The 22,634-nt window shown below is 40.1% G+C and overlaps 1 protein-coding gene and 1 non-coding gene across 19 annotated transcripts in view; both read right to left on the reverse strand.

Moving 5' to 3' along the window:
• The window catches only part of ELMO1 (engulfment and cell motility 1), a 592,158-nt gene that overhangs the window by 310,026 nt on the left and 259,498 nt on the right, over positions 1-22,634 (reverse strand). The gene's annotated exons all lie outside the window — the stretch shown is intronic.
• Positions 5,583-5,684, reverse strand: LOC115935502 (small nucleolar RNA U13). The gene has a single exon (XR_004071123.1). It is a non-coding gene; the product is annotated as a small nucleolar RNA U13 (small nucleolar RNA).

Genomic DNA, 22,634 nt, shown 5'->3' on the forward strand with positions numbered 1-22,634 from the left:
TTTCATCTGTCTTTTGGCTGCATAAATGTCTTCTTTTGAGAAGTGTCTGTTCATATCCTTTGCCCACTTTTTGATGGGGTTGTTTGTTATTTCTTGTAAATTTGTTTGAGTTCATTGTAGATTCTGGATATTAGCCCTTTGTCAGATAAGTAGGTTGAGAAAATTTTCTCCCATTTTGTGGGTTGCCTGTTCACTCTGATGGTAGTTTCTTTTGCTGTGCAGAAGCTCTTTAGTTTAATTAGATCCCATTTGTCAATTCTGGCTTTTGTTGCCATTGCTTTTGGTGTTTTAGACATGAAGTCCTTGCCCATGCCTATGTCCTGAATAGTAATGCCTAGGTTTTCTTCTAGGGTTTTTATGGTTTTAGGTCTAACATTTAAGTCTTTAATCCATCTTGAATTGATTTTTGTATAAGGTGTAAGGAAGGGATCCAGTTTCAGCTTTCTACATATGGCGAGCCAGTTTTCCCAGCACCATTTGTTAAATAAGGGAATCCTTTCCCCATTGCTTGTTTTTCTCAGGTTTGTCAAAGATCAGATAGTTGTAGATATGTGGCATTATTTCTGAGGGCTCTGTTCTTTTCCATTGGTCTATATCTCTGTTTTGGTACCAGTACCATGCTGTTTTGGTTACTGTAGCCTTGTAGTATAGTTTGAAGTCAGGTAGTGTGATGCCTCCAGCTTTGTTCTTTTGGCTCAGGATTGACTTGGCAATGCAGGCTCTTTTTTGGTTCCATATGAACTTTAAAGTAGTTTTTTCCAATTCTGTGAAGAAATTCATTGGTAGCTTGATGGGGATGGCATTGAATCTATAAATTACCTTGGGCAGTATGGGCATTTTCACGATATTGATTCTTCCTACCCATGAGCATGGAATGTTCTTCCACTTGTTTGTATCCTTTTATTTCATTGAGCAGTGGTTTGTTGTTCTCCTTGAAGAGGTCCTTCATGTCCCTTGTTAGGTGGATTCCTAGGTATTTTATTCTCTTTGAAGCAATTGTGAATGGAAGTTCACTCATGATTTGGCTCTCTGTTTGTCTGTTACTGGTGTACAAGAATGCATGTGATTTTTGCACATTGATTTTGTATCCTGAGACTCTGCTGAAGTTGCTTATCAGCTTAAGGAGATTTTGGGCTGAGACAATGGGTTTTCTAGATATTCAATCATGTCATCTGCAAACAGGGACCATTTGACTTCCTCTTTTCCTAATTGAATACCCTTTATTTCCTTCTCCTGCCTGATTGCCCTGGCCAGAACTTCCAACACTATGTTGAATAGGAGTGGTGAGAGAGGGCATCCCTGTCTTGTGCCAGTTTTCAAAGGGAATGCTTCCAGTTTTTGCCCATTCAGTATGATATTGGCTGTGGGTTTGTCATAAACAGCTCTTATTATTTTGAGATACATCCCATCAATACCTAATTTATTGAGAGTTTTTAGCATGAAGGGTTGTTGAATTTTGTCAGAGGCCTTTTCTGCATCTATTGAGATAATCATGTGGTTTTTGTCTTTGGTTCTGTTTATATGCTGGATTACATTTATTGATTTGCATATATTGAACCAGCCTTGCATCCCAGGGATGAAGCCCACTTGATCACGGTGGATAAGCTTTTTGATGTGCTGCTCGATTCGGTTTGCCAGTATTTTATTGAGGATTTTTGCATCAATGTTCATCAAGGATATTGGTCTAAAATTCTCTTTTTTTGTTGTGTCTCTGCCCGGCTTTGGTATCAGGATGATACTGGCCTCATAAAATGAGTTAGGGAGGATTCCCTCTTTTTCTATTGATTGGAATAGTTTCAGAAGGAATGGTACCAGTTCCTCCTTGTACCTCTGGTAGAATTCGGCTGTGAATCCATCTGGTCCTGGACTCTTTTTGGTTGGTAAGCTATTGATTATTGCCACAATTTCAGCTCCTGTTATTGGTCTATTCAGAGATTCAACTTCTTCCTGGTTTAGTCTTGGGAGAGTGTGTGTGTCGAGGAATTTATCCATTTCTTCTAGATTTTCTAGTTTATCTGCATAGAGGTGTTTGTAGTAATCTCTGATGGTAGTTTGTATTTCTGTGGGATCGATGGTGATATCCCCTTTATCATTTTTTTATTGCGTCTATTTGATTCTTCTCTCTTTTTTTCTTTATTAGTCTTGCTAGCGGTCAATCAACTTTGTTGATCCTTTCAAAAAAGCAGCTCCTGGATTCATTAATTTTTGAAGGGTTTTTTGTGTCTCTATTTCCTTCAGTTCTGCTCTGATTTTAGTTATTTCTTGCCTTCTGCTAGCTTTTGAATGTGTTTGCTCTTGCTTTTCTAGTTCTTTTAATTGTGATGTTAGGGTGTCAATTCTGGATCTTTCCTGCTTTCTCTTGTGGGCATTTAGTGCTATAAATTTCCCTCTACACACTGCTTTGAATGTGTCCCAGAGATTCTGGTATGTTGTGTCTTTGTTCTCGTTGGTTTCAAAGAACATCTTTATTTTTGCCTTCATTTCGTTATGTACCCAGTAGTCATTCAGGAGCAGGTTGTTCAGTTTCCATGTAGTTGAGCGGTTTTGAGTGAGTTTCTTAATCCTGAGTTCTAGTTTGATTGCACTGTCGCCTGAGAGATAGTTTCTTTTAATTTCTGCTCTTTTACATTTGCTGAGGAGAGCTTTACTTCCAACTATGTAGTCAATTTTGGAATAGGTGTGGTGTGGTGCTGAAAAAAATGTATATTCTGTTGATTTGGGGAGGAGAGTTCTGTAGATGTCTATTAGGTCTGCTTGGTGGAGAGCTGAGTTCAATTCCTGGATATCCTTGATAACTTTGTCTCGTTGATCTGTCTAATGTTGACAGTGAGGTGTTAAAGTCTCCCATTATTAATGTGTGGGAGTCTAAGTCTCTTTGTAGGTCACTCAGGACTTGCTTTATGAATCTGGGTGCTCCTGTATTGGGTGCATATATATTTAGGATAGTTAGCTCTTCTTGTTGAATTGATCCCTTTACCATCATGTAATGGCCTTCTTTTTCTCTTTTGATCTTTGTTGCTTTAAAGTCTGTTTTATCAGAGACTAGGATTCCAACCCCTGCCTTTTTTTGTTTTCCATTTGCTTCGTAGATCTTCCTCCATCCCTTTATTTTGAGTGTATGTGTGTCTCTGCAGGTGAGATGGGTTTCCTGAATACAGCACACTGATGGGTCTTGACTCTTTATCCAATTTGCCAGTCTGTGTCTTTTAATTGGAGCATTTAGTCCATTTACATTTAAAGTTAATAGTGTTATATGTGAATTTGATCCTGTCATTATGATGTTAGCTGGTTATTTTGCTCGTTAGTTGATGCAGTTTCTTCCTGGCCTCAATGGTCTTTACAATTTGGCATGATTTTGCAAGTGACTGGTACCGGTTGTTCCTTTCCATGTTTAGTGCTTCCTTCGGGAGCTCTTTTAGGGCAGGCCTGGTGGTGACAAAAATCTCTCAGCATTTGTTTGTCTGTAAAGGATTTTATTTCTTCTTCACTTATGAAGCTTAGTTTGGCTGGATATGAAATTCTGGGTTGAAAATTCTTTTCTTTAAAATGTTGAATATCGGCCCCCACTCTCTTCTGGCTTGTAGAGTTTCTGCTGAGAGATCAGCTGTTAGTCTGATGGGCTTCCCTTTGTAGGTAACCCGACCTTTCTCTCTGGCTGCCCTTAACATTTTTTCCTTCATTTCAACTTTGGTGAATCTGACAATTATGTGTATTATGTGTCTTGGAGTTGCTCTTCTCGAGGAGTATCTTTGTGGCATTCTCTGTATTTCCTGAATCTGAATGTTGGCCTGCCTTGCTAGATTGGGGAAGTTCTCCTGGATAATATCCTGTAGAGTGTTTTCCAACTTGGTTCCATTGTCCCCGTCACTTTCAGGTACACCAATCAGACGTAGATTTGGTCTTTTCACATAGTCCCATATTTCTTGGAGGCTTTGTTCATTTCTTTTTATTCTTTTTTCTCTAAACTTCCCTTCTTGCTTCATTTCATTCATTTCATCTTCCATCACTGATACCCTTTCTTCCAGTTGATCGCATTGGCTCTTGAGGCTTCTGCATTCTTCACGTAGTTCTCAAGCCTTGGCTTTCAGCTCCATCAGCTCCTTTAAGCACTTCTCTGTATTGGTTATTCTAGTTATACATTCTTCTAAATTTTTTTCAAAGTTTTTAACTTCTTTGCCTTTGGTTTGAATTTCCTCCTGTAGCTCGTAGTTTGATCGTCTGAAGCCTTCTTCTCTGAACTTGTCAAAGTCATTGTCCGTCCAGCTTTGTTCCATTGCTGGTGAGGAACTGCGTTCCTTTGGAGGAGACAGAGGTGCTCTGCTTTTTAGAGTTTCCAGTTTTTCTGCTCTGTTTTATCCCCATCTTTGTGGTTTTATCTACTTTTGGTCTTTGATGATGGTGATGTACAGATGGGTTTTTGGTGTGGATGTCCTTTCTGTTTGTTAGTTTTCCTTCTAACAGACAGGACCCTCAGTTGCAGGTCTGTTGGAGTTTGCTAGAGGTCCACTCCAGACCCTGTTTGCCTGGGTATCAGCAGCGGTGTTTGCAGAACAGCGGTTTTTCATGAACCGTGAATGCTGCTGTCTGATCATTCCTCTGGAAGTTTTGTCTCAGAGGAGTACCCTGCCGTGTGAAGTGTCAGTCTGCCCCTACTGGGGGGTGCCTCCCAGTTAGGCTGCTCAGGGGTCAGGGGTCAGGGACCCACTTGAGGAGGGAGTCTGCTCGTTCTCAGATCTCCAGCTGCGTGCTGGGAGAACCACTGCTCTCTTCAAAGCTGTCAGACAGGGACATTTAAGTCTGCAGAGGTTACCGCTGTCTTTTTGTTTGTCTGTGCCCTGCCCCCAGAGGTGGAGCCTACAGAGGCAGGCAGGCCTCCTTGAGCTGTGGTGGGCTCCACCCAGTTCGAGCTTCCCGGCTGCTTTGTTTACCTAAGCTAGCCTGGGCAATGGCGGGTACCCCTCCCCCAGCCTCGCTGCCGCCTTGCAGTTTGATCTCAGACTGCTATGCTAGCAATCAGCGAGACTCCGTGGGCGTAGGACCCTCCGAGCCAGGTGCGGGATATAATCTCGTGGTGCGCCGTTTTTTAAGCCCATCGGAAAAGCGCAGTATTCTGGTGGGAATGACCCGATTTTCCAGGTGCCGTCTGTCACCCCTTTCTTTGACTAGGAAAGGGAACTCCCTGACCCCTTGCGCTTCCCGAGTGAGGCAGTGCCTCGCCCTGCTTCGGCTCATGCATGGTGCACGGCACCCAATGACCTGCGCCCACTGTCTGGCACTCCCTAGTGAGATGAACCCGGTACCTCAGATGGAAACGCAGAAATCACCCATCTTCTGTGTCACTCACGCTGGGAGCTGCAGACTGGAGCTGTTCCTATTCAGCCATCTTGGCTCCTCCCTGGGAAAAAATTTTTTTAACCTGCCACTTAAAATGTTCAAATTGAGTCACTTTAGATGTCCTGAAAAAAATGTATTGTTAATATTTGCGAGCATTCTAACGAAGGGGATAATCACGCTAAGAAATTAAGACATTTCAAAATTTCAAGCTTTTGCTTTTTCTTTTTACATTTTCACTTTTTTTCCCATGTCAGATGGGTCATGTGCCGACATCATCACAAGATTTGAGGGAGGCACATGTCACACATGAATGTGAAAACCCAATCATCGCACTTAGGAACCAACAGGAAGAGCTTTTGCTTTTGACTTAGCATTTTGGTTTATAAGCACAGTGAACGTCCACAATTCTCATCTGAAACACTAAAAATTCTAGAAACTATATTTAATCATTATTTTTCATTAACTCTAAAATGCACATTTCTTTTTTCTTTTGAGACAGTCTCACTCTTGTCACCCAGGCTGGAGTGCAATGGCAGGATCTCGGCTCACTGCAACCTCCACCTCCTGGGTTCAAGCGATTCTCCTGCCTCAGCCTCCCGAGTAGCTGGGATTATAAGCGCATGCCACCATGCCCAGCTAATTTTTTTTGTATTTTTAGTAAGACAGGGTTTCACCATGTTGGCCAGGCTGGTCTCAAACTCCTGACCTCAGGTGATCCACTCACCTCGAACTCCCAAAGTGCTGGGATTACAGGCATGAGCCACCGTGCCCGGCACAGATGCACATTTCTTTTCGTCTATTACCAATTCTAAATTTGGGTAGAATTTCACAATGAATGGCATCTTTCAATTGCAGTCAGATGGACAGCAGTCGCAAAGCAATTTTCATGTGTGAATATTTAAAAATTCAGCATTGAATTGAATTAGCAGAATGGGTCTCAGCAACTGTAATGAAAACCCTGAGATATACCAGAGCAGTTACTAACCCTAGGCACCAAATGGCGGTTGGAAGTGCTGGGATCTGTTCCTCTACATTTCCAGCCCAGCAACAGTCAGAATTGTGTTAACATGACAAAATTGCAGTGGTAAACAGCTTAAGAACTCAGCATTAGTGAACTAACTTACTCTTTTCTTTCCTTCTTTCTTTCTTTTTCTTTCTCTCTCTCTTTCTCCTTCCTTGCTTGCTTTTTTTTTTTTTTTTTTTGTCAGAGTCTCACTCTGTCACCCAGGCAGGAGTACAGCGGCGCTGTCTCAGCTCACTGCAGTCTCTGCCTCCTGGGTTCAAGCGATTCTTGTGCCTCAGCCTCCCAAGTAGCTGGGATTACAGGCATGTGTCACCTTGCTGGGCTAATTTTTATATTTTTAGTAGAGACGGGGTTTCAACATGTTGGACAGACTAGTCTCAAACTCATGGCCTCAAGTGATCTACCCACCTTGGCCTGCCAAAGTGCTGGGATTACAGGTGTGAGCACCATGCCTGGCTGAACTTTCATTTTATAAATTTATTTTTCCCAGAAACTTTGTAGAAGATGTTAATGCAAAATAAACAAAAAAATTCTTTTAAAACTATTTCACCAATATTCTTTATAGCACAAAGGGCAAATTGCGTGGCAAAATATAGACACTGAAGTCTTGAGTTGAAAGTGATTCAGAAGACTTAAACTTTCTTGTATAGAAGTTTCAGGAGTAAAACTTACCTGATGTATTTTTCTTGTATTTTTTATATGTTTATAAGACTGTTAAATAATAAATACCTATATATCGTTAAGTCCAGAAGAGTTCTTTCAATAAATATATTTTAAAAATATATTAGATACACTCAATTCCTTCCTAAGAGATCATTTAAATAACGGGAGGTGCTGGGAAATAGTTTAACTGGCTAGGTTTCTTTTTCTCAGTTGTACATAAAATGTGTATCTACCAATCAGTGGCGTCGTGGACAATAAAGTATGGACATAAAAATATAGATACAGCAGCAGTATTTAAATATCTGATTTCTAGGTAAACTTGCTATTAGTTAAAAATAATCCATTAGTTTATTCTTGTAACCAGGCCTTTCTATGTTTTTTTTTTTTGTTGTTTTTTTTTTTGTTTGTTTGTTTTTTTTTTTTTTGAGACAGAGTCTTGCTCTGTCCACCCAGGCTGGAGTGCAGTGGCACAATCTCGGCTCACTGCAAGCTCAGCCTCCCAGATTCATGCCATTCTTCTGCCTCAGCATCCCGAGTAGCTGGGTCTACAGGCGCCCACCACCATGCCCGGCTAATTTTTTGTATTTTTAGTGGAGACGGGGTTTCACCATGTTAACCAGGATGGTCTCGATCTCCTGACCTCGTGATCTGCCCACCTCAGCCTCCCAAAGTGCTGGGATTACAGGCATGAGCCACCGCGCCTGGCCGCCTTTCTCTTCTAATACATTTTAGACTGATGGGAAGCAATAAAGAATCTAGCTTAGAGAGCTACTTATACCCCATCAACTTCTAAACACCATCAGATCCAATCCAAAGACTAAAAATCAACAAAATTCACCATGTTTGGTCTTTTGTTTTTGAATTTTGTACTATTATCTGTTCAACATATAAGTAAAGTTAGTAAAAATATTTTAAAAATAAAAATTTGTCATTTGGAAGAACATAGTTTTGACATTTAAAAGATACAAGCTGGACAATAATAGAAGCTAGGAGTTATCAGAGCCTCCAATGACTATCCTGTAAGAAAATGTTCAAAGACAGAGCTGACTTAGAGTGAGTACACTCTCTGGAGGAAAAGAAAAAGCAATTCCATATGGAGAGTTTTAATTTTAGATGGCTTCTCTTGTCAACTTCATTTCTGTTCCTCCCGTTCGTTGAAATTCGCTGTTCTCAGAAATTGTGTAAAGGGTTGAGGGTGGAGAGAGAATTGTCTGTGCTCACATTAAAAAAAAAAAAAAAAAGTCATCTCAAACTGAAGTCCTCTTCTGAGGCACTTAAGATAGTTCAAGAAAAGAAATTTACTCTCAATATCTAGGAAATGTTCTCTCTGTATTTCTCTGAACATAAGAAAGTCTAAGTGAGACATTTCAAGACATCCCTCATTTCATTTCCTCCCTGCATTCCTATCCAAAAGGCCAAAACACCAAAACTAGCTTATTATTCCTGCTATTCTTTCATAGACTTCATCAGCTGAATGCAGAAAAAGTAAGATTTGCTGTAAATGGAGGAGCTAAGCTACTATCAGAAGGTACTAATAACCTTGATTAGGATATTAGAGTCTATAGCTAGTGGTCAAAGGGCTTGTCTTAGGCGAGTACATTGCCGACAATACCAGAAATAGAACTCAAGCCAACTACTCGATTTCCAAGTAGTACATTTATATGTTACGCTGAGAAGGAAAATTGCCATCTTCCTTACAACATTGAAGCTAAAAAAAAATTTGTTCCATGTACGGGTATAAGTACTGCATGCTTGATACAGCAAACAGAGGTTTCCATTGACTATTTTCATTGAGTCCAAATTTCCCTTCACTAGCAGACGGCTCTTACTCATCTCAGCAAGCTCCTAGCAGATTGACTTTCTACTGTGCAAGGAGTAGAAGTCAGCAAGGAACTTGGATCCTGAAACAATAAGAAAATTGAGTTGAGATGGATACGTAAGAACCTTCTGTTATAGTAAACAACGTTCACAAGACTTGACTTTCCTCTTCAACGAAATGTGAAATAGCATTTCCTGTATCTTAATTTAATCTGCCTAATAAAATGTTTATAAATGGATTACATCATCTGCAACTGCACAGAATTTAAGGCAAACTCACTTAACTCTAGAGATGCACTCTTTGAAATTGTATTTAGAGACTATGTGATATCCCGTATTCTCTGTCCTGGCCAGTACGGACCAGCACCTAGGACTGCAGGCCACCTCTTCTTATTCATGCTACACCATCTTCTGGCCCAAAGTTACCATGTGAGGTTCCAAGAAAAAGGACCATTGAGGGAGTACAAGCCACGTCACAGAGATCCCCACTGATGGAAGGAAGCAATGGAGTGGATGGCCAAAAACTCTTTGAATGTTATTTCAAATCTGCCTCGGATTATACATTGGACCTATTATAAGGGAATTTATTTCAAATTAAGTAGTGAAGCTACATTGCAAAAGCACAGATATCTCCTAGTCCATGCTGCTGTTTCTGAGTGAATAACTAAATAAGTGAGCCTGAAGGGGTTTCAGCACAGTCCAAGTTTTCCTTCTCTCTGACCTTCTCCTCCAGCCCCATGGCAGTGTCTTGAGGAGATGTAACTCAAAACATAAACCCAAGGTGAAATTCTTCTTGATCAAAGCCTGTTAAGCTCAAAACTTATATAGAGAAGAGAAAAGAAATATTTTCTTTTTAAAAGGCCTCTCTTTCCTCTTCAGCCTCTACTGAGAACCACCACCCCAAACCTGAAAGCCCCAAACAGACAGTGCCTGCTCGGCCGGCTTTAGTGAGGTTAGACAAAGATAAACCACATGGTGGTGGCTGCCCCAAGCCCCAGCAATTCCAAGAATTACTAACTGAATCCATGGCCACATCAGCCCATCTTCTGGTGAAGCTAACGTCATCTGGCTTGTGTCCTCAATAATACCTTAGTGATTATCTGAAGATCACTGATACTCAGCCCTGCTCTCTCTTTGCCTTGAATCTGCCCAATTACCTCATCAAATTCCTTAACGTATTAAATGAAACCATGACTGGGGGGCTTAAATCTTTAGTCTTGTGCCCTTCCCCATTCTACCCCAACTTAATCTACACATCTCAAGCAAATGAGAGCATCCATTCTATGCTTAATACCCTCCCACTTCCTTTTTCCTATAAAGATGCCCAGCGGTCATCTCACGTTTTTGTTAATCACTACACAACACCAAAGCCAAGAAAAGGACGAGATTCACTGCAACACTCATTCAGGGAGGCAAACCTACTTCACTATGAATCTCTGTTCATTGTGTTTGGGGTTTAGAGAACTCTATTTAGGGGTCTAGTTTAATCACCAAAAATCGAGTCCCCTAAGATTAAAATGTTTTCTGATGATTTCTAAACAGCCGACGCAGGCATTGTGCCTAAAGAGGAAAGGGTCAGTTTGCCCCTGGGCTCCTGGACACATCAGCGTGAAGCTTCAGAACTCATCAGCCATCTGTATCGAGCGGGCTATCTGAGGATGCATGTCAGAGCTCTTGTAATCCAGCATCCAGCAATTGAGCTTAAGTGTCACTCCTGGCTAGATATCCAGGCATGCCCCGTGCCCACTAGGTCCCATGGGTACAACAAACTCCAGGCACCAGTACATGATGTTATTCATTGAACGGCACTCACTTTATGATCTGTGGCTGGCACACTGTTAATTACATGGCAAGGAGAGGTCAATATCAAGCTAAAATGGAACCCAGCTGTCCCACAACATAATCATGTCCACCTGAGACACTGAGCCGTCACCTTTAAATCACTTGTAAGCACTAGCTTTCATAGCCTCTCTTCTATCAATAAGCCACATCACAAATGCAGTCCCTGAATCCTGCAGTTTTTCAGCATAAAGCGACATTTTCTTAGCACACTCCAAATTTAAAGGCTATTTTCTCAATAAAAGAGGAAAGGGGTTAAGAATGGTAAAAAATCAATGGCAAAGTGGGACCTGAGATAAAGTGGAGGGGGCAGAGAGAAAGGTGATATAGAAAAAAGGAGTGGAAGGGAAAAAAGGAAGGTGGGAAAAGAAAAGAGAAACAGCATTTGAAACACTGCAAAGAGAAAATGATCAGCAGAATAATAAGGAGACAAAGAAAAGGAGTGAAAGAAAAACAGGTTGGGTAGTTTGGTGAGATGAGCATATCCATAGTGTTTGTTCCTTCCAAATTTTGAATACGGGCTTCATAGCAAGCTGTTCACTACTACCAACACCTTGTGCAATGCAAATTAGTCACTACCAAATCTCTTTACATTTGTCTGCAAATTTTCAATGTCCAGTTGGAACGGTATGACAATAGTAACACATCACAGAAAGTATTGTCAGGCTGCAGAGTCAGTCCTCCCCTTAGGACAGCTGAAACCAAACAGCAGTTGAGACAGGCGGCCCACCATGGAGTTACACCCAGGGTCACCTTCCAACAGGTTTCTTAACCCTCTGAGGACACATGGCTTTCACTCTTCCCCATGCCCAACTCAAAACCCAACAGGCTGGGCACTGTGGCTCATGCCTGTAATCCTAGCACTTTGGGAGGCCAAGGCAGGCAGATTGCCTGAGCTCAGGAGTTCGAGACCAGCCTGGGAAACATGGTGAAACCTTGTCTCTACTAAACACACAAAAAATTAGCTGGGCGTGGTGGTGCACGCCTGTAATCCCAGCTACTCAGGAGGCTGAGGCACCAGAATCACTTGAACCCAGGAGGCGGAGGTTGCAGTGAGCCAAGATTGTACCACTGCACTCCAGCCTGGGCGACAGAGTGAGATTCTGTCTCAAAGAAAAAAAACAAAACAAAACAAAACAAAACCAACAAACGACTCATGATCACTTTAGAATGGACAGGGTCTCTGTTCTCAGTGTATAAGAACATAGTTACTTTTAGTTCCAAGTTGAACTGCAATATCTGAAAATGATTTTCACAGCAGCATAGGATTCAGATTAGACACAAGAAAGAACTTTCAAGTGATGTTTGGAATGATATACAGGAGATCGTGGCTGGTTCTACAACAGTCTTTGGATATAGCTGAGAATATATTGTCATTTACTAGAGATAATAATTTCAGTATAGCCTACAATGGGCTAGGCAAATTAATTTCAGAATGACCTTTAACATCTCAACAATCTCTCAAGCTCCCCAAAGACTCATCGACTGTTATACTTTCACTGTCATTTCCTAGAAAAGCTTCCTCAGAATCCTAACAATACTTTCAAGGAAAAGGACTGCTTCCTTATTGTCACCTCCTCCCTATGCATTGACAAAGTACTTTCTTATAAATGACAATGTGCTAAAAATAGTCACAAATAAAACAAAACAAAAAGCAACATATAGCCTAACGACCATGAAAGTCTCCAAATATTTTGGTCTATCGCAGTGAGATAACTGAAAAGGAAACAGAAAGCTGTAAGAATAAAAATGTACAATAAATATTGCTTACAAAAATACTAGGACATTGAATGTCCAGTACTTAAAAATATCAAAATATATACAATGCATCAACCCAATGGAATGAACAGCCATAAAAGTAATTGTGGTATAACAATATGAAAAAGTGCTTGTGAGATAATGCTTCAAGTAAAACATAGAATAATCTTTTCCCTCCTATTACAATTATTTGACCATTTACAAAATGACCAAAAACTGGAAGCAAACAGAAAACAAAAATAACTAATGCATGCACTGTCATGGAAACATGGAACACATTTTCTTTTATTTTTCTATTGCTTTTATGCTGATATTGGTTGCAGTAAACAGAAGTTAGAAGACAAAGTAAAGAAGGGAAAAGGAAAACACAGTTATAGCTTTTAGACGACTATATAATCAACATCAGACAATACTGGCATAGACCAATATGGAAGACACAGCTCAAGGCCTAAGTACGGATATGGTGTAGCCATTAAAAATGCTTAGGAAGGACTGTAGATGTATCTTCCAGTGGGAAAAGTGACCCAGCAGAAATGGACATTGTATGTTACAAACTAGATAAAAGGTGGGAAGAAGAGTTTCCAGTGGAACTGAAATTAAGAGCTTCAAGGAGTTAAAGAAGACCACCTTTCCAATTAGACACTCTCAGAATGAGAACTCTAAACATAGCATGTTCTAGCAGAAGATTGTCAGATAAAGCAAATCTGAGATCTCATTTTCTGTGCCCTGTCAAGAAAACTTTCTGCTATGAGTGGCTTGTAAAACTCATGATACTCCACTCTGTGTCAATGGTTGCCAAACACATTCACACATAAAGCAAAATATACTAGCAATTAAAAACATCATGAGCACAACAAAGTACAAAGAAGTGGCATGGGAATAGTGCTTCTTTCAATAGTCCTCAAACTTTAGAGCTAATTAAATTTCTTTGTTTTCCCCAATTGGAAGCATAGTAATTAGTAATATTCAAGTTACAGCACAATAATTTAAAATGTATTCTGAGAATAATTTGAATTAAATCTTAGGAAATAAACAAAAGTGACCTTCCTTCTAAAGACTGACTTTATTTTGAAAACTATTTGTATTTGTTTTCCTCTGTTATGTGTCGCATTTCATTCCTGTCACTCTGTGTTCAAGAGGACACTACTTAAAGATTTCTAATTTAGTGCGTACCTAATGAGAGAAAGCTAGAGAGTGATTGCTCCAGCTGCTGGGTGGTCATGGATTGATTAAGGTTTGTGGATTACTCTGGCCCTTCTTTTCCTTGACTCACTGCTTACTATGTGGTATACACTGGGACCTAGAGAGGTCATCAGTGAAAGGAAATTAGATAAAATCTCTATCTATGTTACTCTTTGTATTTGAAGGGAAGGTTTACTTTACAGATTGAAATCAGCTTTCTAAAATATCCACAGATCCATCAAACCGAATAAATGCCCCTCCCCAAAACTCAAGACAGCCAATCCATGATTCAGGAGGGAGTTAGGCACTGGGGAACTTCCTGTGATGGTTAATTGTACATGTCAACTTGCCTGGGCCAAGGAACACCCAGATAGCTGGTGAAGCATTATCTCGGTGTGTCTGTGAGTGTGTTTCTGGGAGAGATTAGCAGTATGTTAGTCCGTTTTCATGCTGCTGATAAAGACATACCCGAGACTGGGTAATTCATAAAGAAAAAGAGGTTTAATGGACTCACAGTGCCACGTGGCTGGGGAGGCCTCACAATCATGGCGGAAGGTGAAAGGCATGTCTTACACTACAACAGGCAAGGAGAGAATAAGAACCAAGCAAAGGGGAAACGTCTTATAAAACCATCAGATCTTGTAAGACTTATTCACTACCACGAGAATAGCATGGGAGAAACTGCCCCCACAATTCAATTATCTCCCACTGGGTTGTTCCCACAACACACGGGAGTCATGGGAGCTACAATTCCCCATCTCTTCAAAAAAAGAGAAAAAATTAGCCAGGCATGGTGGCGCCTGTAGCCCCAGCTACTCAGGAGGCTGAGGTGGGAGGATCGCCTGAGCCCAGTAGGCAGAGGTTGCAGTAAACTGAGATCACACCACTGCACTCCAGCCTGGGCAACAAAGCCAGACCCTGTCTCAAAAAAATTTTTTTAATTAAAAAAAAAACAGTATTAGCACCATAGAAAGATATTTAAAACCACACAATAGTAGAGAATAAAAATTGTAAAAGTCAGGAGAGATGTACCTCCTCATACGAGGTGGCAAGGCACCTTGCCTCTGTAAGGTTCTCTCCAAAAACCTATAACCCCAGTCTAATCATGAGAAATATGAGACAAACCCAAACTGAAGAACAGTCTACAAAACACATGACCAGACTTGCTAGGAAATATCAAGGCCATTAAAAATAAGGAAAGACTGAGAAGCTGTCGCAGGTTGAATGAGACTATAACTAAATGCTACCTGGGATCTGAGGAAAGAAAAGGACATCAGGGAAAAACCTGGTGAAATCCTAAAACACTCTGCTGTTTGGTTAACAGGATCACACACTGTTAATATTTGGTTTTGATAAATATACTTTGTGTAAGACATAATGTGTATAATATTAGCATTGCCGGAAGCTAGGTAAAGGGAACAGGGTAACACTCTGTACTATGGCTGCAACAGTTCAGTCAACCCCAAATTATTTCCAAATAGATAGCTTAAGAAAAAAAGGCAACAGATTAATTTTTTTCTTAGAGGGAACAGACTGGCGAGGGGAATTTTGTTCATGTGGCTTAAAAGTAATCCAAATTTAATCAGAATGTTTGCATATAGCTCTTTTTTTTTTTTTTTTTTTTTTGAGACGGAGTCTCACATTGTCACCCAGGCTGGAGTGCACTAGCGCGATCTTGGCTCACTGCAACCTCCGCCTCCAGGGTTCAAATGATTCTCTCACCTCAGCCTCCCAAGTATCTGTGATTACAGGGGCCCACCACCACAACCGGCTAATTTTTTGTATTTTTAGTAGAGACAGGATTTCACTATGTTGCCCAGGCTGGTCTCGACCTCCTGACCTTGTGATCCGCCTGCCTCGGCCTCCCAAAGTGCTGGGATTACAGGCGTGAGCCACCGAGCCCGGCCTTACATATAGCTCTTTCAACTTTAAAAACAAAAGGCAAAATATTTTAGGAAAAGCTGAATTATCAAATACATGTGAATGGGGAAAGAGGAACAAAGACTTGGGCAAGGCTGGCTACATGGAAACAGTAGAAAGAAAGAATCACTTCCTTGGATCTGCTGCTAAGATAAGCTGTAAATTAATAATCATGTACACAAAAGAAATCAGCAACATATAAAAATTGAGATTGTCCATTTATTCTCAAGGTAGCAAGGTGCTTTTGCTTGGCAGAGGGAAGTTACACAGCGAGGTAAAGAAAAGAATTCATCCTTCTAGGCAAAGTGTGCAGGAGCCCAGTAGGCAGCCTGGGGAATTTTTCACCATGCCATAGAAGACTGACTTAATTATCTTAAGAATTTACATTGTAAATTGTCATTTTCTCACTCAGCATCTGACAAGTGAATGAACATAAAGCAAATTCCATTTTGCCACACAATATGAAAGAATGATTTTAACCCAAAGGGCTGCACAATGTGCTGCTGCATCACCATCTTCCAGTCTTGAAGCCATAAACCTCCCATTCTATGATGCCCGAAACTAAAGGAATAGCGGCAGATTTTCCATGATCTTCAGGAAACTGACCCTCATATCACTATAGCCCACAGTATTGGGACAGCTTTACAATGCAAGGCTGAAAAATGCCGTCTCCGCGCCATCACTGGTTTTTGTAGGGGTAATAGGATAATCGATGCTCCTAAGTTTAGCATGTGGAAATCAGGACCCATTTTCCCTTGGGAGGGAGATGATATATAAGAACTTGAATCTAATCATGAAAAGCATTCGCCAAATCCAAATTGAGAGAGATGATGCACAAAATCATGGTCTGTATTCTCCCAGAAATGTCAAGGTCAAAGAACACACAGAAAGGCAAAGCACTATTCCAGATCAAAGGAGAGCAAAAAGAAAGACGGCTAAATCCGCACAGGATGGAGGACTGCATCCTCGTCTAGGAAAGAAAAAGTGTAAAGAAAATTTGATGAATTTTGAGTCATGACTGTGGATTAGATAATAGAATTGTATGAATGTTACATTTTCAGGTTTTTATAATTGTACTATAGGGCCATATTAGGAAACACGTACCTACTAAGTATTTAGTGCTAAAGGGACACAATGTCTCCAGCATGCTCTAAAGTGTTTTTTGGGGGAAAAATATGTGTATACACACATACACATGCACATACGCACACACATATGCACACACACACACACACATGCACACGCAAACAGAGAAAGAGAGAAAGCAAACACCAGGGAGAAAATAAGGCAAAACGTCAACAGTGAATATATCTGGCGGAAGGTTATGCAGAGTTCCTTGTACAATTCTTGTAATTTTTTTCCTAGGTTAAAATCATATCAAAATAGAAACTCAAAAAAATAATGATTTTTGGAACTAGATAGTGGGTGATTGTGCAATATTATAAATGTACTAAATGAAACGTCTACTTTAACATGCTTAATTTTATGTTATGTGAATTTTACCTCAGTAAGAATAAAAATAATAACGACAGTCCCAAGAGACTCTCCATAATTCCAGGGGTCACAGTTGCCTGGACTCAAAATGGGGACAAGTGACAGGCATAAAGTGTTAGATGGCAAACCATCAGCATGCCCAGTGGCCACAAGGCAGCCTCCCTAAAACAGGGGTCAACTTTTTGTCCTGAGAACCGTCTCTGAACCTACTCCAAGCCTCTACTCATCCCAGATCCAGGCTAAGTCACCGAGAAGGAGGATGCCCGCCTCATCCCTGCAGGGTTGGGTTACACCACACATGTCCTCTCTGTGGGCTACTCTTCACATTTTAATTAAATCATCGGGCATTTCCTGAGGCAGCTCTGTCTTGTATTTGCAGATTGGATGGCCTTTGAGCGTCCCTGTATAAGCCAAGACTTTTGACAGAAATGCAATCCTAGTTACAGAAACAAGAGGCCAATTTATACGAAACTGAACTGGGAGATACATATAAAGACCATTATACACAGGACATAATACCACATTCCACAAGTAAAGAAATTCTCAATAAATATTTGTCAAAAAAAGAAAGCAGGAATGTATTGCAGTCCTCATATCACAGATGAGTATGTGATGCTCAGAGAGGTTAAGTATTTTGCCCAGGGTCACACAGCTAGTAAGTGCCTAAACTGAGGTTTGATTGCAGGTCAGCTGACTAAAGTCAGTACTTTGAACAATGGCCTCTGATTACTACCATGTTTCTTTGAGAAAATATGGTGTAACTTACGGTTGCAACAGGCATTGCTGAGTACTGCATCCCTAGCAAAGGAAATAGTTATTTTCTCAGTAGAGAAAAGAACACAGAATACACATAAAACACCTGCTTATAAAGTACCAAATATTTCAAATGCGTATGCCAACATATAAGCTGTATTTCCTCCCTCCAATTGCCCCCCTCTCAAATAAGAAAAAAAAGATTAAAAACACATTTACATCCGTTTTGTCCAAACTTGGATCAGGCTTGGAAGGTAAGAGGTGACCAGCTAAGGGATGGGGTTTGATGTGAGCTTCCCACCACCCCGAGGCTCCTAAGTCCAAAGGCATGGGAAGGTGCTGCCCCCTGGTGACGACATGAGGTAATCAGCTCAGCACAGTGAAAACTAGAGCTTCACACCCTCTCAGAGTTTGGTAACGTCGGTAGAGTTTTATACACTGGCAGATACGGTAGGGCAGATTCTAAGCAATCACTCACTGTAACAATCACAATCCCACCCCATTCACTTGCACTTAAATGCGCTCTTGAGGCAGGGAGAGAAAATGGCAGCAGAACAGCTCTCAGCACATATAAGGTGGAAAAAGGCTAAAAATGACAACATAGGAAGATCATGAGTGCTCTTGTGCTCTCTCTACTTTTTTTTTTTTCTTTTTTGAGACGGAGTCTCGCTTGGTTGCCCACGCTGGAGTGCAATGGCACGATCGGTCTCTCCTTCTTTCTCTCTTTCTCTCTCTCTCTCCCTCCCCCTCCTCTCTCTTTCTCTTCTCTCTCCCTTGACAAGCGCTTTTTCATTTGCATTCCTGAGTTCTCTTAACCTTTTACTTAGAGAGGTGCAGTATGGTTTAGAGTAAATAAATTTAAAAAGCCAAGAGGCTTGGGAATGATACAATTATCACTGAATTCTGGTGTCCCTTCTTACCCCGTGTGAGACTCTGGGCAGGTTACTTAACCTCAGTATAGTATTTTTAGATATAAAACCAGGGACAAAACATCTATTTCACCAGTTAGCTGCAAGAAGAGTGTGTCAAACATGGTGGAGGGGCCCTCATAGGTGGTAAGTATACAAACAATGTTTAGTTCCTCTTTCCCTCTAGGCTGGCACTCCATAAGGATGGCTCATACCTTTGCTATGCTCTTTTTTTTTTCCTGGAGAAACCCTATAAAAATGTCAAAAAGGACTAACACACGGAAGCTAGGTTTGAAATGCAGAGACCAGCTTGCATGGAGTCAAAGTGATTGGTGTGTTGATACACTAGAACAATTTTAAATGGAAATAGTTTAGGAGCAGACATCCTAAAAACTGCCCAGAAGGCCTAATGAAGGAAGAGAAGCTGCTGAAGAGGAGGACGATCTGGCACAGAAGGAGAAGGAGGAAGGAGGAGGAAGAACAGGTCTATCGAGAGTGAGCAACACGTTCATTTTCACAGCAACTAAATACATCAAACAAAAATAAACCCCGGCTGTAAAGAAACATAGTAAACATTCTGCCAGTGTACGTGGTAAATAACATTGTTTCAGTAATTAGTGTCATTTTTTATAAACTGCCCCTAAAGTATTTACAATAAGGATGTGACAATGAGGAGGAAGAGGCAGGGGGAGAAGAGGAGGGAACCAGAGCCCCAAAGCTTTATTTGTTCGTGCACTACACATGAATCCAACTTTTATCAGGGGAAGAGATAAGAAAGGCCTAGAAAAGCTGACCTCCTGTTACTCAGGACCCAGAAGAGAAGAGAGAGAAATAGGGAGGTACACTGGAATTTTCTCTATAAAGCACAACAGCACAGATGTGCTCACAGCAGGACAGAAGTAGCAGGAAAGAGGGAAGGGCCATAGTCTATGTCCCCCACCTCCCTCAACTTTCTCACTTCACTAAGTACATTCCAGACTTTTTTTTTTCTCAAGGCCAAAGAGAATAAGGTTTAGAAGATGAAAAGGTGGATAGAATTGTCCTATCTGCTTCGATTTCACTGGTAAATGTATAATAAAGGCAAAATACCTTATCTTTACCCTTATATAATAATAATAGCTTACATTTATAAAAGATCTATTATATATTATTACATACAACTTCAGAAATTTTATTTTTTGTTTCTAGAATTTCCATTTGGTTGCTTCCTACTGTTTTCCATTTCTCTACCAACACCTCTAATTTCTCTGCTAAGATTCTCATTCATTGAAAACATGGTTTGTTTTTCTCATTGGGGATAGTTATCACAGTCGTTTTGAACCTTTTGTCTGTTAGTTTCAACATCTGGTTCATCTGCGAGCTGGAGTTGATTTTCTTTTGTCCTCATTCTCCATGATCTGGGAATTTTGGATTCTTTTCCAGATATTATGAATGTTAGGTGGTGAAGATTCTGGATTCTGTTTTTTCTCCAATGAGTGTTGCTTCCTTTGTTTTAGCAGATAGTTCTCTTGTCTGTGCACAAACTGCAAACTGTTTCCAGGGCTACAAGTCTGGTCTTAGTGAGATCTTCTGTCCATAGCTAGGTTGCTTTGAGTAGGCTCCATGCATGTGTGGTTCAGAGTCAGAGATGTGGGGAGACATGGTTTAGGGGCACCCTCTCTGGCTACCTTTGTGTTCTGGCTCCAGGCACTAATGCAACAACTGAAGACACTTGTTGATATGGGCTCCTGTAATTGCTCTACACAGTCAAGGCCAAAAATGAATATGTTGACTGAAAAGCCATACTTTCCAGAGGATAAAATTATTGCAAGCCAAGGATTAAAACATCCATTTAAATCAAACTGCTTTGGCTGAAACCTTTTACTATGTTTATGAAGTCCGTCATGGCATGGTGGCTCACACCTATAATCCTAGCACTTTGGAAGGCAGAGGTGGGCAGATCACTTGAGCCTGGGAGTTTGAGATTGGCCTGGGTAATATAGCAAAACCCCGTCTCTACCCCCCAAAAAAGACAAAAATTAGCCCTGGTGTGGTGGCATGTTACTCAGGAGGCTGAGGTGGGAGGATCACTTGACCCCAGGAAGGTGAGTCTGCAGTAAGCCATGATCATGCCACTGCATGCCAGCTGGGACAAAAAGTGAGACCCTGTCTCAAAAGAAAAAAAAAAGTCCATCACGAATTACTTCATTGCTATCCTTTTTTCTCTTGTTCTACATATTTGACTAATCTTCATATCTATGAAATAGGAAGTCATAATTTATAATGAGTCTGTCTATTATAACTAGACGGACAAATAGAGTATAGGCTAATGTAAAATATTTTGCATTTCCTCTCTCATCATGTCATTAAAAACTGTCTTAAAGAGCGGAGTTATTTTGAATCAAATATGATAGCCTAAATGCAAAGGATCTACAGATTAAGTTGAATTTGTGGTCAATCTTTATTCTTAGCAGAGCAGCAGCTAGCTAGAGTTTTAAATTAGAAACTGCTTCTATGCTTTTCAAAGATTTTACAATAGAATTTGATACTGAGCCCAGAATATTTAATAGGGAGGTCTAAGTAGTATCATTTATAGAAATGAAAGCTTTAATATTACTCATTCTTTCCATTTACTACTTGTTAAAATAACACTGTATTTTAATTTTCATAAAGTAAATGAATAGTCCTGAAAAAATAATAATTAAGTATTTATGTGATAACTGAGTTCCAAACAAAGGTCCACTTTCTGGGCAGGGGCTTGTAGTGGGCATGGTAAACCCACTCAGATCACCCTAGATTCAAGCTTTTGTTGGAGAAACAGCACTGTATATATATACATACCATATATATAACGTGGAAGGACCACATAACCCTAGATGTGACTGACTGTAACAACGTGGTTACGTGGCTCAAGCCAGACAAGATTTTTGATCCAGAAAATTTGAAGTACTCTTCTTAGGGATCATTTCTATAGGTCTACTTATAATAGCATACAAAAGAATGAAATAGGAATAAATTTAAAAGATAAAGTACAAAATTTATATTCTGAAAACTGCTACACAACACTGTAGAAAGAAATTAAAGATGACCTAAATACATCAATGGGTATCCCATGTTCGTGAATTAGAAGGCTTTATATTGTTAAGCTGGGATGGCAACGCTCCTCCTAAATTGATCTACAGATTCAATACAATCCCTATCAGTAACTCAGCTGACTTCTGTGTAGAAATCAACAAGACAATCCTGAAATTCATGTGGAAATTCAAGAGACCCTCCATAGCCAAAATAATCTTGAAAACGAACAAATTTAGAGGACACACACTTTCTGATTTCAAAACTCACTACAAAGTTTCCATAATCAAGACAGCGTGGACTTGACATAAGAATAAACATATAGCAATGGAACAGGATTAAGAATACAGAAATAAGCCTTCACATTTATAGTCAATTGATTTTTGACAAAAGTGTCAAGAAAATTCAATGGAGAACAGTTTTCAGCAAATGATGCTAGGAAAACTAGATATCCACATGCAAAAATGAAGTTGGACCCCTTCCTTATGCCATACACAATTAACTCAAAATGGATCAAAGAACTAAATATAAGGGTGAAAATTATAAAACTATTAGAAGAAAATGTAGGTATACATCTTCATGACCTGGAATTGAAAAATGATTTCTTAGTTATGACACCAAAGGCATAAGCAATAAAAATAAAAAACAAACTAGATATATATCAAAATAAAAATCAAATTTAAAAACTTTCATGCTTCAAAAGACACTCTCAAGAAAGTGAGAAGGCAATCCACAGAATGTGAGAAGTTGCAAGTCATGTCTGATAAAGGACTTGTATCTAGAACATACAGAACTATTACAACTCAATGATTAAAAGATGAACAGCCCAATTAACAAACAAGCAAAGGATCTGAACAGACATTTCCCCAAAGAAGTTATAAAAATGACCA

The sequence above is a fragment of the Gorilla gorilla genome, chromosome 6 (genome assembly GCF_029281585.2).
Source record: "Gorilla gorilla gorilla isolate KB3781 chromosome 6, NHGRI_mGorGor1-v2.1_pri, whole genome shotgun sequence".
NCBI classification, from domain to species: Eukaryota; Metazoa; Chordata; class Mammalia; order Primates; family Hominidae; genus Gorilla; species Gorilla gorilla.